The sequence below is a fragment of the Benincasa hispida genome, chromosome 8, assembly GCF_027475165.1.
Source record: "Benincasa hispida cultivar pf3 chromosome 8, pf3_genome.v1.1, whole genome shotgun sequence".
NCBI classification, from domain to species: Eukaryota; Viridiplantae; Streptophyta; class Magnoliopsida; order Cucurbitales; family Cucurbitaceae; genus Benincasa; species Benincasa hispida.
The window spans coordinates 44563955-44583949 of NC_143485.1; the positions used below are offsets into that span (position 1 = coordinate 44563955).

Here is a 19995-nt window from a genome sequence, read left to right on the forward strand (position 1 = left end):
AGCTTCTTTGGAAATTTTATTCAACACTAGCTTACTTCAAGGTTGATGATCTCCCATGTAGTCTTCCTCTAAGAATTAATGTTTGTCACAAACACTTTGTCATCTTGAGGATCATAAAAACTGTCTTTTTTTTTTTTTTTTTGTCTCTTTGAGGTATCCTACGAATAGACATAACTTTGAACGATGTTCGAACTTCTTTGGATTTTGCACTAACACATGTGTCAGGTATCCGCAAATTCTGAAGTGACATAAACTATCTTTACGCCCTTTCCATAATTCATAAGGTATTTTAGAAACACTATTTGAAGGAACTATGTTCAAAATGTATACTGCAATCTCAACTGCACATCCCCAAAATGAACTAAGCAATTGAGCATAGCTCATCACTGAACGAACCATGTCTAACAGGGTTCTATTTCTTCTTTCCGATACACCATTTTTCTAGGATGTACTGGGCATAGTGAGCTAGGACTGGATTCCATATTCTATCAAATAGTCTTTAAAATTCAAGTCCATATACTCATGGCATCGATTCGATCGAACATTTCAAGAGTTTAAGACTTGTGATGCTTTAGGTAAATATAGTCATACCTTCAATAATCATAAATAAAAATGATGAAGTATTCATACCCTGGTCGTACTTTGAGATTCATCGAACCATAGAGGTCTGAATGCACGAGTTCTAAGGGTTCTTTGGCTCTAAAAATTTTTCCCGTAAAAGATCTTTTGGTCATCTTACCCTCAAGACAGGATTCATACAGAGGTAAAAAGTTTTCTTATAAATGACTTAGGAGTCCACTCTTAACCAATCTCTCAATTCTATTGAGATTAATGTGTCCAAGTCTCAAATGCCAAAGATAGGTATTAGGAGAAATGTTTTACCTTTTATTCTGAGTTTCAGCTATTTTAAACATCCCAATATTCAAAATAGCTTTAACCTCAGTTGGTTTTAACACGTAAAAGTTATTTTCTAATTTTGCAGAACATATTTAAATACCTATTGAACTAATGAACATTTCATTAATTTCAAAAGATACTTTGTCAAATTGTTCTAACAAACAAGAGATAGATATTAAATTCCTTCTTATAGTAAGAACATAACATAATATACATTCACTACAAGAATTTTGGGCTTTAATGTCAGTTGGAAAAAGTGAAATCAGATGTATAATGTCGATTTTTTTTTTTTTTTAAAAAAAGCGGATCTTTAATGTCGGTTTTAAACCAACATTGTAGGGGTACCTTTAATGTTGGTTTTAAACCGACATTAAAGACCCGCTTCACTTTTTCCTCTAACTTTCTATTTTCCTCCGATTTTTTTCATTTCCCTCTTTCTTTCTCAAGATCTTCTTCCTTCTCTTCGCTTTCAACATTCTCACGCTCTGTATTTACTTCACTTCTCACTCCAAAACCTACCCTCCCACTTCCCCTCATCGGAATCCCACTTCCAAAAAACGCTTCCCCTTCCCGGAAAACCCACATTCTTCCAAGCCCTAGCCCATCTTGCCTTTTTATCTCCCTTGGTCTCACTCCCTTGTCCCTCCCCATTCTTGTAAGGCCTATTTTGGCAATGACTTCACCCATCACTACCAGGACTACCTTATCCTCCAAGATCGCTCCCAGCGATGTCTTCCAATCGGCGGCTAGTTTCGCCGCTGAAGGAAACAACATGCTTCGTTTTCTCCGCCGGTGTTTTCTGGTGGTAATCGGAGCTATAGATCTCACCTCCTTTGACGGCTAGCACCTCTGTTTCCTCCGGATTCTCTATGCGTGACATGTTTACCGGTACGCAGCAAGAAACAAACTCGAAAAGGATTTTCATCGGGAAATTAACTGCTCCGATGAGTCTCTTGATGGAATAAGAGTGGTCAGAACGAAATGACAGCTCTGATCCGACTCCGTGGAAGAAGAGAGGTTGAAAGTACAAAATATTTACAATTGCTACCATTGACTGATACAGCAGGAGTCCATTTTTCGCTTCGTCGTTCGTCGTAGAATTCCGGTAAATGTTCCTCCCCGTTCTTGGGAGAGTGCGAATGTGGTTAGAGAGGATTTAAATGTCCGGAGGAGGCGAGCAGATTGAAGAGGTGATCGGAAGAAAGAAAGAGATGGAGTTGCAGCTGAGGTTAAGGATCGGAAGAACCGTTCAAGCTCTATTTTCAGCACCGTCGAAGCCAAGGTTTGTCTGATTCGTTCATGTTTTTCATTTCTCTCTTAGATCTGTCCATGAAATCCACTCAAGCTCTGTGCCAATACATTTAAACATGTTTTTTAGGTCTAGTTTGCCTGATTTGTTCATTGTTCAAGCTTCATTCTAGCTATTTTTTTTTTTTGTTTATTCTAGTGTCGTCGTAGCTGAGGTTCGTTCAAAGTTTGTTTTAGGTCTGTCAAAGTAGCTATTTTTAATGGGTTGTTTGGATCTTAAGGAGTTTAGCTATATTGTTTAGATCTGAGTGGAAGCCTCTTAGGTTTACTCTCGTTTTCAATCCAAGTCATTTGTTGTTCAAAAGGTGAAATATTCTTTTAATATTTATTTGACATTTAGTAATTTGAAGTTATTTCAATCTTTCAGTTTTTATTTCAATGATTATGTTTCTTTTTTGTGAAATTATAAATTGAAAAACTTTTTTTCTTCATGAAGAGTTGAACCACAAACTAAGATTTTTTTTATAAAGTTTCATTTTCGTAAGGCACTGCATAGTCTTGTCACAGGAAAATTTACCTTTTTTTTTTTTTTTTTTTTTTTTTAAATTATGAAGAAAACAATGCTAAAGTTAGAAGGATAAAACTAGAAACTAACTTGGTCAAGTACAAAAAGATGAAGTTATGAACGAGAATTTTATCATTTTTTATTTTCTACACAACTTCAGCATATTTTAGTTTATTTTCATTATCTACATTAATATTTTTTTTTCATTTTCACCATCTGGAAGTCATTGAAGAAAAGGCTGGCAATCAACATAGGAAGATAGGGAGATTGAGGAAGTAGAGAGAGATTCCAATGTAAAGTCAACACGAATTTCATGGATGTTGACATCTCTAAGCCATTGCTTCAGGTACTCCATACCACAATTGTTGTTGAGCCAGGGTATATATTTTGGTAGATAATGGAAGTCCAAGATGAAAAAGGGAAAAAAAAGGCAAAAGAGGAGTTTTGTTTAGCATATAAACTGACAAACTCCTATTCAAAATCGTTTTAATTCAATGCAGCAATGTAATGAGTTTGCTATATACAATTTTATCTTTTTAACATATCTCTCTCTTATTGTGCCTCTTTTGGTGGTTAGATCTCTACAAAGGACTATAAATGCAATGGTTGTTAATTAGGGAGGGTGTTATGGTGGTTGGAGGTATTATTTTTCTGTGTTGATTAAACATAGGATGGAAATGTTGTTGGATATAAACAAGTTCATTCCCTAGTGCTTGTATGCAAAATTAAATTTGTTTGCCTATCGTTAGATTCTCTAAAACTTCCATCTTACTTATTGATAATGACACTCACATGCCATTGTGGAAATGACATGTGAGTGTCATTATCAATAAGTAATGCCATTGTGGAAAAAGAGGTAAGACTTTTATAATCTTCCTTTGTCTGCTTCCATAACTATGACACTCACATGCTTTAAGGGTACTTTCTTAAGAAATTTCATATGACATCGTCACTGAGGTACGTGTGAGAATTTGATTGAAGTATCAGTCTTGGAAGCTTAAGTCGTAGGCTATTATTTGGGCATTGCTATTATATCACATAGATAAGTGGATTATACTTCGTAGTATGTTAACATTTAACACATACAAAGAAAATCCTGATTCCCCACTCAGATGCATATCTTTTTTTTTAAAGATATATTTTTGTGGCTTCTGCTAACTTGTATTGTTTAAATTCGTTTCAAGTAATGGACATATCAAGTGCTGGAGAGGAATTGGTTGGTAGGAGAATTAAAGGTTTGGTGGCCCCTGGACAGGATGTGAGTACTTTATGAACTTGCTGATTGGACATTTTATACATTAGTAACTCTTTATTTATATCTCTATTTCTATCAAATTTGTTTATGACTTTCTCTGTTAAAGTAACCAAACTAAACCCTCGAGAGTTTATTACCAACTTGAAAATGAAATGTTAAGGAATAATCACTTGCTTGCTGAGCTGAATGAGTACTGAGGACAAGACACCATAGTTGAAAATTAACAGCATTCCTCAGGAGGTCTTGCAATTTTCCATGTTTATAGGAGAATCGTGTTATGGTGTATTTTTCAGTGTTGATTATAGGTGAGAGTCGTGTGTCATGATGGTGCACGGTCTATGACAGTCGATATATTGGAAAAATATAGCAATCAATTATTATCTTCATCATCTTTGGACTCTGACATCTTATACACCATCATTTTGTGTGATATTGACAATTTTATCTTCATCATCTTTCTTTCTGTGTTTTTTTTTTTAAAATCAACATGATCTTAAATTATTGCAGGCATTTATTCTAGATCTGGTATCATGTATACTTTAGATATCGGTGAGCCAGACCAAAAACTGAAATCCAACATGTTCTCCTTTATAATGCTTATGCATTTAGATTTTCCCACATTCTATATTCTCTTTTATTTTTTTTATTTTATTTTTCTTATTGATTTGTATGATGATTTGGTAATGAGTCTGTGATGATACATTTAAGGCTTGTTTCTCAAAACATTCGCAGTGGCCACCTGAAAGCTTTCGCCTTCACCAGGCTTGAGAGCTTCTGCTGTTCATATCCTTCCTTGGATGTCTAATGTTCTATTTAAGAGTTTTACTTCTAGTTTCTCGATGATTTGATTTTTAAGTTTTTGTTTTATAATGCATGTTCGCTCTTCAAAACCCCCCAACGAGTATTGTTGGGCTTTAGACGAGTTATATATTACTGATCATTGCTACTTGGAAAATCTTATATACAGATACTATTGCTTTTATTTGAATTCATGGTTTTATTTGCTTTTCACCTATCACTGGAGAATCATTTGAACTGTTGATTCCGCTCTTAACTTATATTCTAACCTCATTTGAACTGTTAGGTCTATTCAGGACTTGTTTGTAACTTCATTTCCGTTCGCCACTGGAAATCATTAAATATTTTCCTTATGTTCTTAACTTATCTTGATACCTCGTTTCCCCTATTTTTGTTTCCCTTTTTCGAGTGCCATCTGGTGGTATCTAAATGATTCTCCATGCTCTATGTTAGGTTTAATGTTTTGATAACAATGATGATATCTTGAAGGCTTGTCTCTCAAAACATTCGCAGTGGCCGCCTAAGAGCTTTCGCCTTCGTCAGGCTTGAGAGCTAGTGTTGCTTTATCCTTCCTTGGATGTCTGAGTCTCTTTTAACTCTTTTGGAAATATTTTTTAATTTTGTATATTTGTATTGATGCCATTTTTCTAAGGGTTCCTTTTCCCAATATATGCTGCCATCTTGGAATGTTTGAAGTAGATCTGAATCTGTTTGCTTTGTCATTATTCAATCTTCATCTTTCCATGAATTTTTATCAAGCTTATGAAAAACATTTTAGGGAGAAACTTTATAGCCTTTTATTGAATTTCAACAAGGAGTTGGCTCGATAAATAGGCAATATGGTTGGCAATAACAATAAAGTAATGAACCAACCAATCAGAAAACTAATTCTAATACTCCCTTGAACATCAATCATAAAAGTTGTCTAAAACTTTCCCATTTTTCAGGAGGCCGAATTGCTCTTGCTTTGCGTCTGCTTCTTGCAGTTTTTTCATCCAAAATTTCATCAGATGTCAATCATCCTTTTGGAGACGAGGTACTTTAATAAACAGCTTTTCAAATGACCAAGTAATTTCTAGATGTACCAGTGTATAGGTCTGCATATGTACAACTAGTTCATGAAACTCTCATTAATCATGCAGTTTCCAGCTGCTCGTAAAGCATCTGAAGAAGTTGGTGCTCAAATAGTTTTGGGGGACCGACCAATTGAAATAACTGTATGTGTTTTCTCCTGCAAGATGATACTATTTTGTTTTAGCAAGTGCAAATGACTGTAGAATTTGGCCCATTCAGATAATTTAATCCATTTGATCGCTCCAATATGATTTATTTATTCATGCAGCTAGAAAGGGCATGGAATGCTCTGACTTGGACTGAAGTTGAGTTTAGTAAGCTCCGTTGTTCGTGGAATAACATCGTAATCTAATTTTTCTCAGAACAATGATGAGGTTCTTTCCCACTCGAAACCGTGTATTGATTTGTTTGAATTCAAACCGTGGACACCTTTAGTTATCATTCATAGACAACCAACTTCAATGATAGTGTTATACTGAATTTAAAGCTTTTTTTAGTGTAATTGGTTAGTAACCTCAAATATATCAAGGATCTATATATTAGCAAAATTCTTTGAATGTTTTCTCAGCTAAAAGCTTGTCAATATTAAAGCTTCAATTGTATATGTTTTTAAGTGATTTAGCCTTATTACGGATGCAATATAAAAGGAAACTTCCTTGCTTTAGGCCATGTTTACTAAACTTTTAGTAGGTATAGGTCAGGCTAGGAACCGAGCAGAGGTGACCATAGAAAATACAGACAAAGAGACATAAATTTGGAAACATTTGTTTAGAATACAGATTGGTTACTTACAAAACTTTCCAAGAGGTTCAGTCAAATCAAAGTTTAACATTTTTCCTTTGTTTTCTCGATCATTTGTGTTTTCCCCCCAATATGATTGTTTTTGTTACTTATGAACCTTGCTTATTAACATCTAAAGATCATAATTAAGCATATCAATTTTTGTTGAAGTACAAATCAGTACATGTATCATATACTTCCTAATGTTGCAAAAATCATTCTTTTGCAATGGATGTGTTGCTTCAGGAATCTGATGGAAATGGTAGTTCTTTGCAGCTTTATGAGAAGCTTAATTTCTTATCCGTACCTCTGTCAACCTCTCATCCATGAATGAAATACTGTAAGTACAATCCTACAATGCATTTTCAGTTCTTACTTCTTCATTTATTTGTAATCACCATTTTTTCATTTCGACATTCACAGTTACAAAGCTCTTAATATAGTTGCATTTGTAGTACCTTGCATGGTCTCTGAAGCGTAGCAAGGCAGTGCAAGAGCAAGGGCACATGAAGGTAGAAAGGTTCAAGAAGAACATTTTGAAGAGGGGTTGTGCCTGAAACTGCTACAAAGAAGGGAAAGGACTACCCTGTCGGCCCTATTCTTATTGGATTCTTCATTTTTGTCGTCATTGGATCATGTGAGTTTTAGATTTTGAATGCTAATTTCCTCCTTTCCTCTTTCATATTCTTATGTTTATGTTTTGGTATACTTTGAATGCTAATATACCATTTATGCACATTCCTAATAAATACGGTTAGTTGAATATGAATTCTGATCACATTTTCACTTTCAATCCTTTGTCTTAAACCTTTATTGTTTGTGATCCTTTAAACAACAGTGGTCAGACAAAAATGCCTATAACCAGACATTGTTGAAGCTGGGGGGTCTGTTAAAGAAGAATTATGAAGGGATCCATACTTACCAAGTGGAGAGGGACAGTAAATCCATAATGTTTGTAAAATCATAATGTTTGTATTACTTGTAATTTGTGTTTTCAAGGCCTGAATTATTGTATGGCCTTTTAAATTATAATTTTAAAACCGACATTAAAGCCCGAATTTCTTCTAGTGATTTTCTAGTAAAATGAATCTATCTCCAAAAAACAAATTCATGTCTCCCACTGTTTTAGCCGAGACGACTTTTCTCATACCAACTTTCAAAGTTGTCTTGCCCTTTACAAGCTGTCTTCAGGAACTAATTTCCTGAGCAAAAGCACAAATATGATTAGCGGTCCCTAAATCTAATATCCATGTCAATTTATCATTTTCCACTAAACATGTTTCAACAACGATTAAATCATATTTACCTTATTTCGCTTTCTCAACTTTCTTATCTACGACAGTTTACTTCCTCCATCATATAAAAAATATGTTCTCTAACAGAGGTTCCTTCCTTTATGTGGTGGTTGTAAAACTCTTTGAGAGTATAATGCCTGACAGATGAGGACAGTTGTCCAAATATTGCCTGTAACGAATCCATAATCCCCTTAGCGGTGACCATGCTCCCATATTTCTTAGTCAAAAAATCTGATATGCTTGCTAAGATATAGACTTAAGCTTTATTATTTTCCCTAATTCATCTGTCATAAGTACCTAGAACCATTCTGTTTGCAGATGGGTTGGGAGTTGGAGGACATTCCTCCGTTAAAACGAACCTTAAATCAACAATCACTAGTATTGTGTTTATATTTGATTTCCACGTTGAGTAGTTATCACCGTCAAATTTATCGGAAGCAAGAAATTGTATAATAGAGTTCGACATGCTGAAAATATAAACATAATATGTTATTGAAAAGCTCTAAATCCAATCAATTTTAGCAAATGTAATAATGTACCCGTATCTCATTATTAATTACAACGATACTTCTGTGAGTCAGAATAATCCATACTGAGGGGCAGTCAATTACTCCTTCATTAAACCAAGACATTCTTGACTAAATACTAATATTAGAATAACTCTTATTTTCGGTCAAGAACTTACTAACCCTTAGTAACTCTTGTAAATATAACCTTCCATTTTCAGATCTCAAAGAACGGTATCAACAAACTACTGAGGGGCAAACAATGTTGAAGACAGAATTAAGAGACACTATCCATTTTTGGAATTTGCGGTGTTCCGATCCCATGTCACAACCCTTCGAATGGGTGGTCACGCTAAAACGATACGCAGGCAGAATATGGAAATCTCACAGTGTAACCAAATGGAGGGGATCGTAGGATGTGTTGACACATTTCCTTCTCCCGCTTACTATGAACAACTTGTTGGGGTTTATGTCCTAAAACTCGTGGTTTGTAAACAATAAACTTATTCTGTTATCAATAAAGATGTTATTGAGGTTTATTCAATAAAGATGTTATTGAATGTATAAATTGCTCATTTCATTTTAGAAAGAATCTAAATCTAATAAACTAAGATCCATGGCTATTACATGAGTACTTGGACTTTATGTGGAGACATAAGAGTGGATTAAGTTCAAGTAGATACCTAAAACGTTCTATAGTATCGGATAAGGCTGGGTACCTTATCCTGGAGACGCTATTGAATGCGGCTCACTTTGTAGTTGTTACAATTGTTGTAAAGTGCTACAAACGATGTGATTCTCAATCGTTCATGTGGAGACTGACTATTTCAAAGTAATGACATGAAAGTGGGGACGTCCTGTACAAAGAGTTTATATAAGACCAGACCAAGAAGTAAGTCACTCTTACTTTATAACGTTGTTTACTATTTAAGACTGACTATTTCAAAGTAATGACCTAGGTAACTTAACCTTAATCCTAAGCTAACTATGAACTTCTGTTTATTCAGAATTATCCTTAGATTTTCATGGGTGATGGTTGACTTATCAGCATCGGCACAATAAGACCTCCATTCCAAGGGTAAGACCGGATAGATAGCTGGGGACATAGGGTGCAAGGTGGAATTCACTCCTACCCATTTTTAGGTATAGTAAAGAGGTTATTCCTTAAGTGCTGACTTCGGGTCTTGAACAAGGGGCCTTACTTTCTCATTGACCCGAGAATGACTTGATTTGGTGATTGGATTACAAACTAATTGTTCATTAGAGGATTAGTAGGACTTAAGGAGTAAGATGTAATCTCAGGGGTAAAACAACTTTTAACCAAGCTGTTATTATGAACAACTTGTGAAAGGTTGACTTATTGATTATGGTTATATCGAGCAGACAGAAATATATCTACTGTGAGAGGAGTGCAACTACTGTGCTTTAGTGGAGTGATCCGGTAGTTAACCAATGTTGGTTAATTGGGTTAAAGAGTTTAGCTAATTAATTTAGGATCGTTGGAGCCCATGATTTATAGGTTCATGAGGCCCCCCTGCTAGCTCATATCAAGCAGCGTGATGAATGAATTCGAAGTGTTCGAATTCGAATTAGGGAATAAGTGTTAAATATGCACGATAAATTTAACGACATATCATTCAATTGGGAATTGAATAATAAAGAGAGAGTTGGAGATATTTAAATAAGATTTAAATACCAAGACTATGAATAAGGATTCATATTGATAGGGATTAGCATTGGATTTAATATTAAATTAAATTAATTAAATTATTTAATTTTAAATTAGCTATTAGAATTAATTTTGAGATTAAATAGAATTAGTTAAAGTAGGTTAAACGTCAAAATGTTGACTTCACCAAGCTTTGAAAGTCAAAAGTTAAAAGTTGACCACATGAAGTAGGAAATTCCAAAATCTTTTTTTCTTTTAGTTTTGAATTAAAATTTTATTTAATTAGAATTTGACTAAATTTGAATGTTGGTTCCAAAAGTATAAGGTCAAAAGTTGACCTAACTTAGTGGAAAATCCAACAATTTTATTGAGTGGAAAAATCCTATTTTAAGTGGAATTATGAGTAATTCCATTTACTAGGTGTTAATTCTACAACTAGCCACTAATCCCACTAATTTTGAGTGCATTTTGAAGTGTCAAAATGTGGTTAACTCAATTTTGCATGTAATTGCTCTATAAATTGAGTGTTTATGTGAAATTTAGACTTTTTTTACCATTTTTGTTGTTTTTCATGTTCTCTTCAAGTTAGTTGAAAAATAATTTCTTCTTGGCAACTTAGAAATTCTAAAAGAGTTTTAGAATTTAAGACCTCAATTCTCTCTCAATTTCTATTCTAAATTCATCCCAAATTTAGTCACTCACCGGATCCCACCATCCCGTTTTAAGGTCAGAGAATAGTCGAGAAGGCTCTCTAGTGGTTCATAGCAGGCTTGTAAGGAGATTGGAGCAGAATTAGCAATCAATTTGGAGCCACAAAGGTTGTACACTTAAACCTTTTAATATATGCTAAAGCATATGTTTGTTCTTATGAAATTAACTTAATTAGAGTACTAAAGATCCTTAATTGCTTCCGTTGTGCATGTGTACGTTCCATCAAATGATATCAGAGCATGCTTTTAGCACTCAATTATTGTTAATTTTGTATTTGGTGGGTAATTATTCTCGAGTTGTAATAATTATTGTAATTGTCCGGTGTTTTATAGCCTTTAACGTGTCATTTGTAATTTTGCTAGAGTCATTAAAGTTGGTTCTAGTTTTTATTTCCCCAATTTCGGAAAGAAGACAACTGGTTTTTTGGCCAAAAAAGGCTTCTAGACTCGACTCGTGCCCGCGACCCGACCCGGCTCCATGCATCTACAGCTTCACCACCCACGTTGGCAGCTCCAGACCCGACCCAAGTCCACAGCCCAAGCCTGCACCACGGTTATCGCTCTGTGTCTGGGTCCAGCACACGGCCCAGCCCATTGGACCCGGCCTGCTTCGATAGCTCTAGTCGGCCCGTGCCCACTTTTGCAGCTCCAACCGACCCGCAAACCAATTTTAGCATCCTAATCAAGTAAACACCTAAATTATTACAAAAATAATCCATAAACTACTCCGAACCACTCTTGAACCATTCGAACCGACCCGAACCAGCTGAAGAATGCTTGAATTGGACCTCCAAGGCTGCAAAAAAGGCGAACCGGACTGCCAGGGCTTAAAATCGGCTAAACTGAACCGATCCTCATGTACGCGCGCTTCTGGGTTGGACGAAGAACAGCGGCCCGGTGCTGTTGAAGAGCGTCGTGACGCTCCGCAGTTTTGGGGAAAAAAAAGAACAACATCATGGCACTGTTGAAGAGCATCGTAGTGTCTCTTGACAAAAGCAAAGAAACAGCTTCAATTTTTGTTGCGCAAGCTCCAAAACTTCTCCATTTGCAACCTAATTTCAACTCTAATGACTCTAGCAAACTTACAGATCATTCTTCACACATTAAGGCCCATAAACAAGGAGTCAATTACAATAATTGTAACACAATTAAAGGTAAATCTACATGCCAAAACTGTAATATATCCATAGCCATTGTATTCTTCTCATGAAAAACATCCACAAAGCTAAAATAACATAAATTGAGTGCTTAAATCATGCTCTGATATCAATTGCTGGTGTTAATAATTAACATGTGGAAGCGTTAGGATATTAAGCACTCTAATTACATCAATTTTAAAGATTAAGCATGCAAATTCATACAAAGATGATTAGGGTTTAGAAATACAACCTTTGTATAATTCTTAATTCCAGCAATCCTTGACTCGATTCTGATCACGGATGATCCGTGGACCATCACTAGAGTTTTCCCGCTATTCTCCAACTTTAGAATGGATGGAATGAATTTAGGGAATTTTGAGCTAGAGAGACTTTTGTGTGCAAGAAGTTTGAGAGAACATTTTTCTCTCAAGATTCAAAGCGGCATGAAGAATCTTTATAATTTGATTTTTCTCTCATTTAAAGATAAAACCATGCAATCACAATTGTATCACAAATTGACGCACAAGCACACTTAAAATAGTGGATTTCTGAGGTATTTTTCAAGTTGCTTTATTCTGGAATCTATGCCAAAGATTTTCCTTTAATTTCGTAGTAATACTATTATGAACAAGCTTGACTACACCCTTACCACCCTTCTAAACGAGCTACGGACTAACGAGTCCTTGCTGAAAGTCAAAGGACAGAAAGGGGAGGCAAATATTTCCAGTTCCTCTAAAAATTTCCACAAAGGTTCGACGTTTGGGACTAAGTCTATGCCTTCTTCCTCTGGCATAAAAAAATGGAAGAAGAAGAAGGTTGATAAAGGGAATAAAGCTAAACAGGCTGTAGCCCACAAGGACAAAAGGGCCAAGGTTGAAAAGGAAAATTATTTCCATTGCAATTAGGAAAGGCATTAAAAAGGAAACTGCCCTAATTATTTTTCGGAGAAGAAGAAGGTCAAACAAGGTAAATGTGATTTACTAGTTTTGGAAACTTGTTTAGTGGAGAATGATGATCCAATCTGGATAGTTGATTTAGGGGTCACTAATCACATTTGTTTTTCTTTTCAAGGAATTAGTTCCTGGTAGCAGCTTGGGACTGGTGAGATGACCATGCGGGTTGGAACCAGGTAGGTCATCTCAAGAGTTGTAGTGGGAGGCATCAAATTATTTTTATAGAAATCTTATTTATTATTGAACAATGTATGTGTAGTTCCTCGTTTGAAAATGAACTTAGTTTCTATAAGATGTTTGATTGAACAAAATTATTCTATCTCATTCAATGTAAATAAAGTGTTTATTTATAAATATGGGTTAATATTTGTTTTGCAAATTTAAAGAGTAATTTGCATGTGCTAAGGTCGTTAGCATCTAAAACGCTTCTCAATACTGAAATGTTTAGTACTGTAACAACCCAACATAAAAGACAAAAGATTTCTCCTAAAGAAAATATACGTCTTTGGCATCTAAGATTAGGTCACATAAATCTCAATAGGATTGAGAAACTGGTTAAAAGTAAACTTCTAAGCGAGTTAGAAAAAAACACTTTATCTGTATGTGAGTCATGCTTTGAAGGCAAAAGACAAAAAGACCTTTTACTAGAAAATATTATAGAGCCAAACAAGAGGTGGGTATGAATACTTGAGCTTGTACATTCAGACCTTTGTGTCCGATTAATGTTAAGACAAGAGGTGGGTATGAATACTTGAGCTCTTTTATATATTATTATTCAAGATATTGGTATCTTTACCTAATGCAATACAAATCTAAAGCTGTTGAAAAGTTCAAAGAGTGTAAGGATGAGTTTGAGAATTAATTAGGTAAAACCATTAAAATACTTTGATCAGATCCGAGTGGAGAATACATGGATTTAAGTTTCTCAAACTATTTGATAGAACATGGGATCATATTCCAACTCTCGGCAGCTGGTACACCTCAACAAAATGGTGAATCAGAAAGGAGAAATAAAACCACGTTGGACATGGTTTGATCTATGATGAGTTATGCTCAATTAACTGATTTTTTTTAGGGTTATGCATGAAGGAAATCATACATGAGGATTTTCATGAGCAGCAGAATGATCGTTCCAAATTCCATTCGTTATTGAACATACAAAATTACAGTCAAGAAACGGACATTCACAGGGCATGCACAATACAAAATTAAAGCATGCTTAACAATGAGATCAAGGAAAAGATTATACATACCTTTGAAGACTTAGCTTCAAACTCCCTCGATTGTGAGCGCTCATTCAGTCTCCAAGATAGCTGTTGGGATTGATGCCCTAAAATCTCGTGTTCTATAGTTTGTAAACAGTTTGTACGAAATCTTGTGTTGTTAATATATGATATTTACTTCACATTTTGTATTTTGCTCAGTTGCTTGTTTTATTTGTTTTACCACAAACCAATAAACATAAAATCCCTAGTTATCTATATGTGACTTAAGCATGTATGTGGTGACATATAAGTGGATCATGTCTTGAGTGATAACCAAAATGGTATGTAGTATATGAATATAGGAGGGAAACCTTATCTTGGTAACGCTATGGACGCTGCCCGCTTTGTGGAATGGTCACAAGTGTTGTGACTACAGATGGTCTAATCCTGGTCATTCGTGTTGGTTATATACGAGCAGGGGCATCCTGTACAAAGAGTTTGTATAAGACCTGACCACGAAGTGTTAACGTCTCGTTATGTAACATCGTTCATGACAGAGACTTCACTTCACTAGGATGACCATAGGTAACATGACCTCAATCCTGAGTGAATTGGGAACTCTTACCCTTAAGGGTTGTCCTTTGATTTGTATGGGTGCGAGTGGCCAGGTCGCCAATTCAAACCTACCATTTTGGGGATTCGTCTGATTTAAGAGCTGGGAACTCAGCTACACAAGATGGAACTCACTCCTTCCCCGAGGCAGGGGTAAGTAGATAGATAGCTTCCTTAAGGTTTGATTCCAGGGCTTGAACGATGTGGCGCCACACACCTTCTCTTGGCCCGAGTGGTGTTCACACATAGTTGGACTATGTTGTATTATTCATTAGAGAAATCAGTGGTACTTAAGGAGTGAGATATAACTATAGGGGCAAAACGATAATTTGGCCCAACTGTACTTATGAACATCTATAAAGGGTCATCGTACTCATGATTGGTTATAAATGATGGACACAAAAATATATCTGTGGTAAGAAGAGTTCAGTTGTTGTTCTTTAATGGAATACTTGACAGTTAATGGATGGTGGATCTCGTGGCTAAAGAGTTTAGTCAGCTATTCACAGACTGTTGGAGCTTTGAGCCACAGGTCCATTAGGTCCTCTGGGTAGCTTGGATAAAGTCGAGAACCAATGTTTGGGTTAATTTGAAAAGTTCAAATTGACAAGAGGAAGTTCGATTATATATGATATAATTAGACTGGTTAATTATATATGATATAATTGGCTAAATGTATGAGATACATTATTTTGGAAACTAGATATAAATATGATTTATATCAAGTAGGGGAGAAAATACTATAGTAGATATGTGATATCAAACTATAGGTTAAAAAATATAATATGATTATATTTATTAATATTTTAGTTGGTTAATTATATGATAATTAATCCAAAAATCACGTTTGGACGTGGGTTAGTGGAATGAGTCGGTTATTGTAACCGATAAAATAAAAATGAAATTGTTTCATTTTTCAATCGTCCGTCGTCAATCGATCAAAAGAAATCGAGAGGAGCGTGCTGGTGAAAGCAAAACGATCGCTTAAGAAAATCGAGAGCCTATATGATAGTTGCTCTGCGTCTAAACGATCGTCCACCTCGCACCTAAACGATCACTTGAGCATTTCAAGAGCCTATGTGATAGTAACTCTTCGCCTAAACGATCGTCTACCTCGCTCCTAAACGATCGCACGCTAGTTCCTACACGATCGCATAGCTTCTCTAAACGATCGTATAGTGTGTCGAGTTTCCTAAACGATCATATACCTTTTCCTAAACGGTCGTTCAGTAAAATCTACACGATCGTGTAGCTTCGCCTAAACGATAAGCATTTTGCTATGCGATAGCGCTTTTTTTCCCTTCCACTTGCTTATCGCCTACACGATCTGTGTTCCCTCCTTCCTCTACCAAATTCATCAAAGGCCACGCTTTGGGTTCTCACTCCGAGAATACCTGGGGCTCTTTTCTGGTGGTGTCGTCCCTACGACATTCGTATTCGTGCGGTTGTTCGTGTTGTTATTGTTGACGCTGCTGCTGGGCGTTGGTAGATCGCATGGAGGGTTCCGCTGCATTGAATTTCGAAGATTGAAGATTGTCTTCAACTGGTATGGCACCTTTCCCTTGTTATGTTATTGTTCTTAGCATGCCGTTAATTAAGATTTACTTGCATAACTGTATGTTTGAATGTATTATATGTATTTCGGTCACGGTGAGATCGGAGCGATCTGAACGCGCTCATGGAACTCTTCAGTAAGAGATCCTTCAATAGCAACACACGAACACTCGAACATAATGACCGCAACATAGCACGATTAAACAGCAAACACAAACTCAACGATCTCCAAGATCATGAACCCAACGAACGACCTCCAAAACCTCGACTCAATCGAGTTGAGTGAGGACACCACCACAATGGCTACATTGGTATTCTCGGTGTGAGAATTCAGAAGTGTGGGCTCTGTGTGGACTTAGTTAGAGGAAGAGATCAAAGAAATAAAAATCATGTAGACGATTGAGCAAGTGGGAGATAATATGAGTCTATCGTATAGAAGAATGCTCAGTTGTGTAACAGAGGCAATCTATCATATAAAAAAAACCCTACGATCTTTTAGCTACGACCAGCTGAGTGAACTATCGTATAGTAACACTCTACGATTGTTTAGTCTCTCTTTCAACTATTGTTTAGTGAAACCAATTCACTTGACAACATTTCGTGAGCTCTTTCCGAGAATAGCAACTATACTAAATTTAGGAAAACTTTTTTCCTTTTTATCTCACTGTTATCATAAAACCACAAATAACCTCCCACTCAATTGGTTATTAGAGAAAAAGAGATAATTATCCAATAATTAATATTATTATATATATATATGATAACCAACTTACCATATTATATTTATGACCTATAGTTTTAATATTTCACCTCATGAAACATATAAACCATAGCTCTTTTTCTATTTGATGGTGCTTAATGTAAATCACATTTACATTAATCTTCCACTTGATGTATCTCATACATCACACTGATCATATCATATACAATCAAATTTACTCTTGTCAATTTGAACATTTCAAATCAACACCAAGAACCGATTCTCAACTTGAATCCATTGAGCTACCAAGGGGACCTTACGGACCCGTAGCTTGAATCTCCAACGGTACATGAATAATTGACTAAACTCTTTAGTCATGGGATACACCATCCGTTAATGTCAGGCACTCCACTAAAGACCGACAGTTGCACTCTCCTTAATATAGATATATTTTGTGTCCATATCAACCAATTAACAGTGCGACAACCCCTCGCAGATCGCTCGTAAGTACAACTAGGCCAATAATCATTATGCCTCTGTAGTTACATCTAACTCGTTAACTACCACTAATCCCTTTAATGAACATAAGTCATAGTCTACTATGACTTAGTTCTCTCTTCCAAAAAGAAGTTGTGGCCACTATGTTCAAGACCCAGAATTAGCCCTCAAGGGAGTAATCTATCTACTTACCCCTACTTCGGGGAATGAGTCAATTTCATCTTGTGTAACTGAGTTCCCAACTCCCAGATCAGACAAATCCCAAAATGGTAGCCATGTTGAGTTGGCAATTTGGTCACTCTCACCTATACTAATCAAAGGACTGCCTCAAAGGTAGAAGTTCCTAAAACACTCAGGATTGAGGTTATGTCACCTATGGTCGTTTAGGTGAGATGTAAGTTTCAAGTATCAACGGCGTTATTTAAAGAGACGAATCATCTCATAGTCTGGTCTTATACAAACTCTTTGTATAGGACACCCCCGCTCGCATGTTTCCACATGAATGGTCAGGATCAATCATCTATAGTAGTTCACAACATTGTAAACCTCTACAAAGCGGGTCGTATCCATAGTGTCACCAGGATCAGGTATCCCTCCTTAATCCTTATACTACAAACCTTTTTAGGTTATCACTTAAGGCATAATCCACTTGTATATCTCATATACATGTTTAAGTTTACATACAATAACCATGGAGTTTTGTTTATTGGATATGAGTAAATACCAAATAAAATAACTCTTATTTTATTCATAACAATGTGTACAATTTACAAACTATGAGACTCCGGGAGAATTAGGACATCAATCCCAACAAACTCCCACTTGTCCTAATGCCTCGGGAGACTAATGTATAAAACATGAAAAATACAAGTACAATATACAATAAACTAGGGCATACTCTATACCCTAGTATCATCTCCCACTTTCCCAAGACAAGATGTCGCATGTCCCATAGACCTAGACTCTCCAGATGACCCTCGAACACTTTAGCCATGAGAGCCTTTCTAAATGAATCAGCAACATTGTGCTCCGACGCGATCTTCATGACTATCACATCACCGTGATGCACAATCTCCCTGATCAAGTGATATTTCTGTTCGATATGCTTGCCTCTACGATGCCTCCGAGGTTCCTTCGAATTTCCCACAACCCTGGTGTTATCACAATAAAGAGTGATTGGCAAACCCATATTTGGAACAACTTCCAAATTCTTAGGGAATTTCCTCATCCAAACAGCCTTCTTAGCTCCTTCACAAACGGATACGTATTTGGCTTCTATAGTGGAGTTCGCGATGCATCATTGCTTGATGCTCCGCCACACTACAACCCCTCCATTCAAAGTGAACACTGACCCTGATGTCAATTTATGAAAATCTCTATCAGTGTGAAAGTCAGAGTTTGTGTATTCTGTAAGGATCAGATCCTTATTTCCATACACAAGCATGTAGTCCCTCATTCTCCGAAGATACTTAAGGATCGTTTTAACCATCGTCCAGTGATCTAATCCTGGATTGGGCTGATAACGACTGACAATCCCTACTGCATAGCAAATATATGGTCTGGTACACAACATTGCATACATTAAACTTCCAACAGCTGAAGCATAGGGTATCCGTCTCATCTCCTCCACCTCTGAGGTGTCTTAGGATATTGATCCTTAGACAAAACGATTTTATGCCTGAACGGTAACAAACCCCTCTTAGAATCTTGCATCTTGTACCTGATCAACATTTGATTGATGTACGATGCCTAAGACAAGGCTAACCTCTTGTTCTTATGATCCCGAATGATTTGGATCCCTAGAACATACCATGCCTCACCCAAATCTTTCATTTGGAATTGGGCAGCTAGCCACTTCTTAATGTTAGTCAGAAACTCTACATCATTCCCAATGAGTAGGATATCATCCACATACAGTACCAGGAAAGCTACTAAGCTATTAATGATCTTCTTGTAAACACAAGGCTCATCAACGTTCTGATCAAAGCTAAACGATTTGACCGCACTGTCAAACCTAATGTTCCACAATCGAGACGCTTGTTTCAGCCCTTAAATTGACCTATTAAGCTTGCAAACTCTTTGCTCTTGATCTAGAACTACGAACCCCTCTGGTTGAGCCATGTAGATGGTCTTCTCAAGATTACCATTAAGAAAGGAAATCTTAACGTCCATTTGTCATATCTCATAATCATAAAATGTAGCTATGGATAGGAGTATCTTGATAGACTTTAGCATGACAACAGGTGAGAAAGTTTCCTCGTAGTCCACTCTCTCGGCCTGGGTATAACCCTTTGCCATGAGTCTAGCCTTAAAATTTTGCACCTTTCCATCTATACCTTGTTTTCGCTTGTAGATCCACTTACATCCTATAGGTTTTACCCCATCAGGATAATCCACAAGCTCTCAGACTTAATTGAATAGACTCCATTTCTTGGGTCATGGCCTTAATCCACTCATCTTTGTCAACATCCTCCATTGCTTGCTTAAAAGACAATGGATCCTTGACCCCATCATTAGAAATGACGTTCTAGGCTTCA

General features: G+C 36.3%; 2 non-coding genes across 2 annotated transcripts; both read left to right on the forward strand.

Moving 5' to 3' along the window:
* Positions 1-4651: 4651 nt before the first annotated feature.
* LOC120084323 (small nucleolar RNA SNORD14) lies at positions 4652-4774 on the forward strand. Its single transcript, XR_005483686.1, has one exon. It is a non-coding gene; the product is annotated as a small nucleolar RNA SNORD14 (small nucleolar RNA).
* A 456-nt stretch (positions 4775-5230) lies between these two features.
* On the forward strand, positions 5231-5352 carry LOC120084319 (small nucleolar RNA SNORD14). The gene has a single exon (XR_005483683.1). It is a non-coding gene; the product is annotated as a small nucleolar RNA SNORD14 (small nucleolar RNA).
* The last annotated feature ends 14643 nt before the right edge of the window (positions 5353-19995 follow it).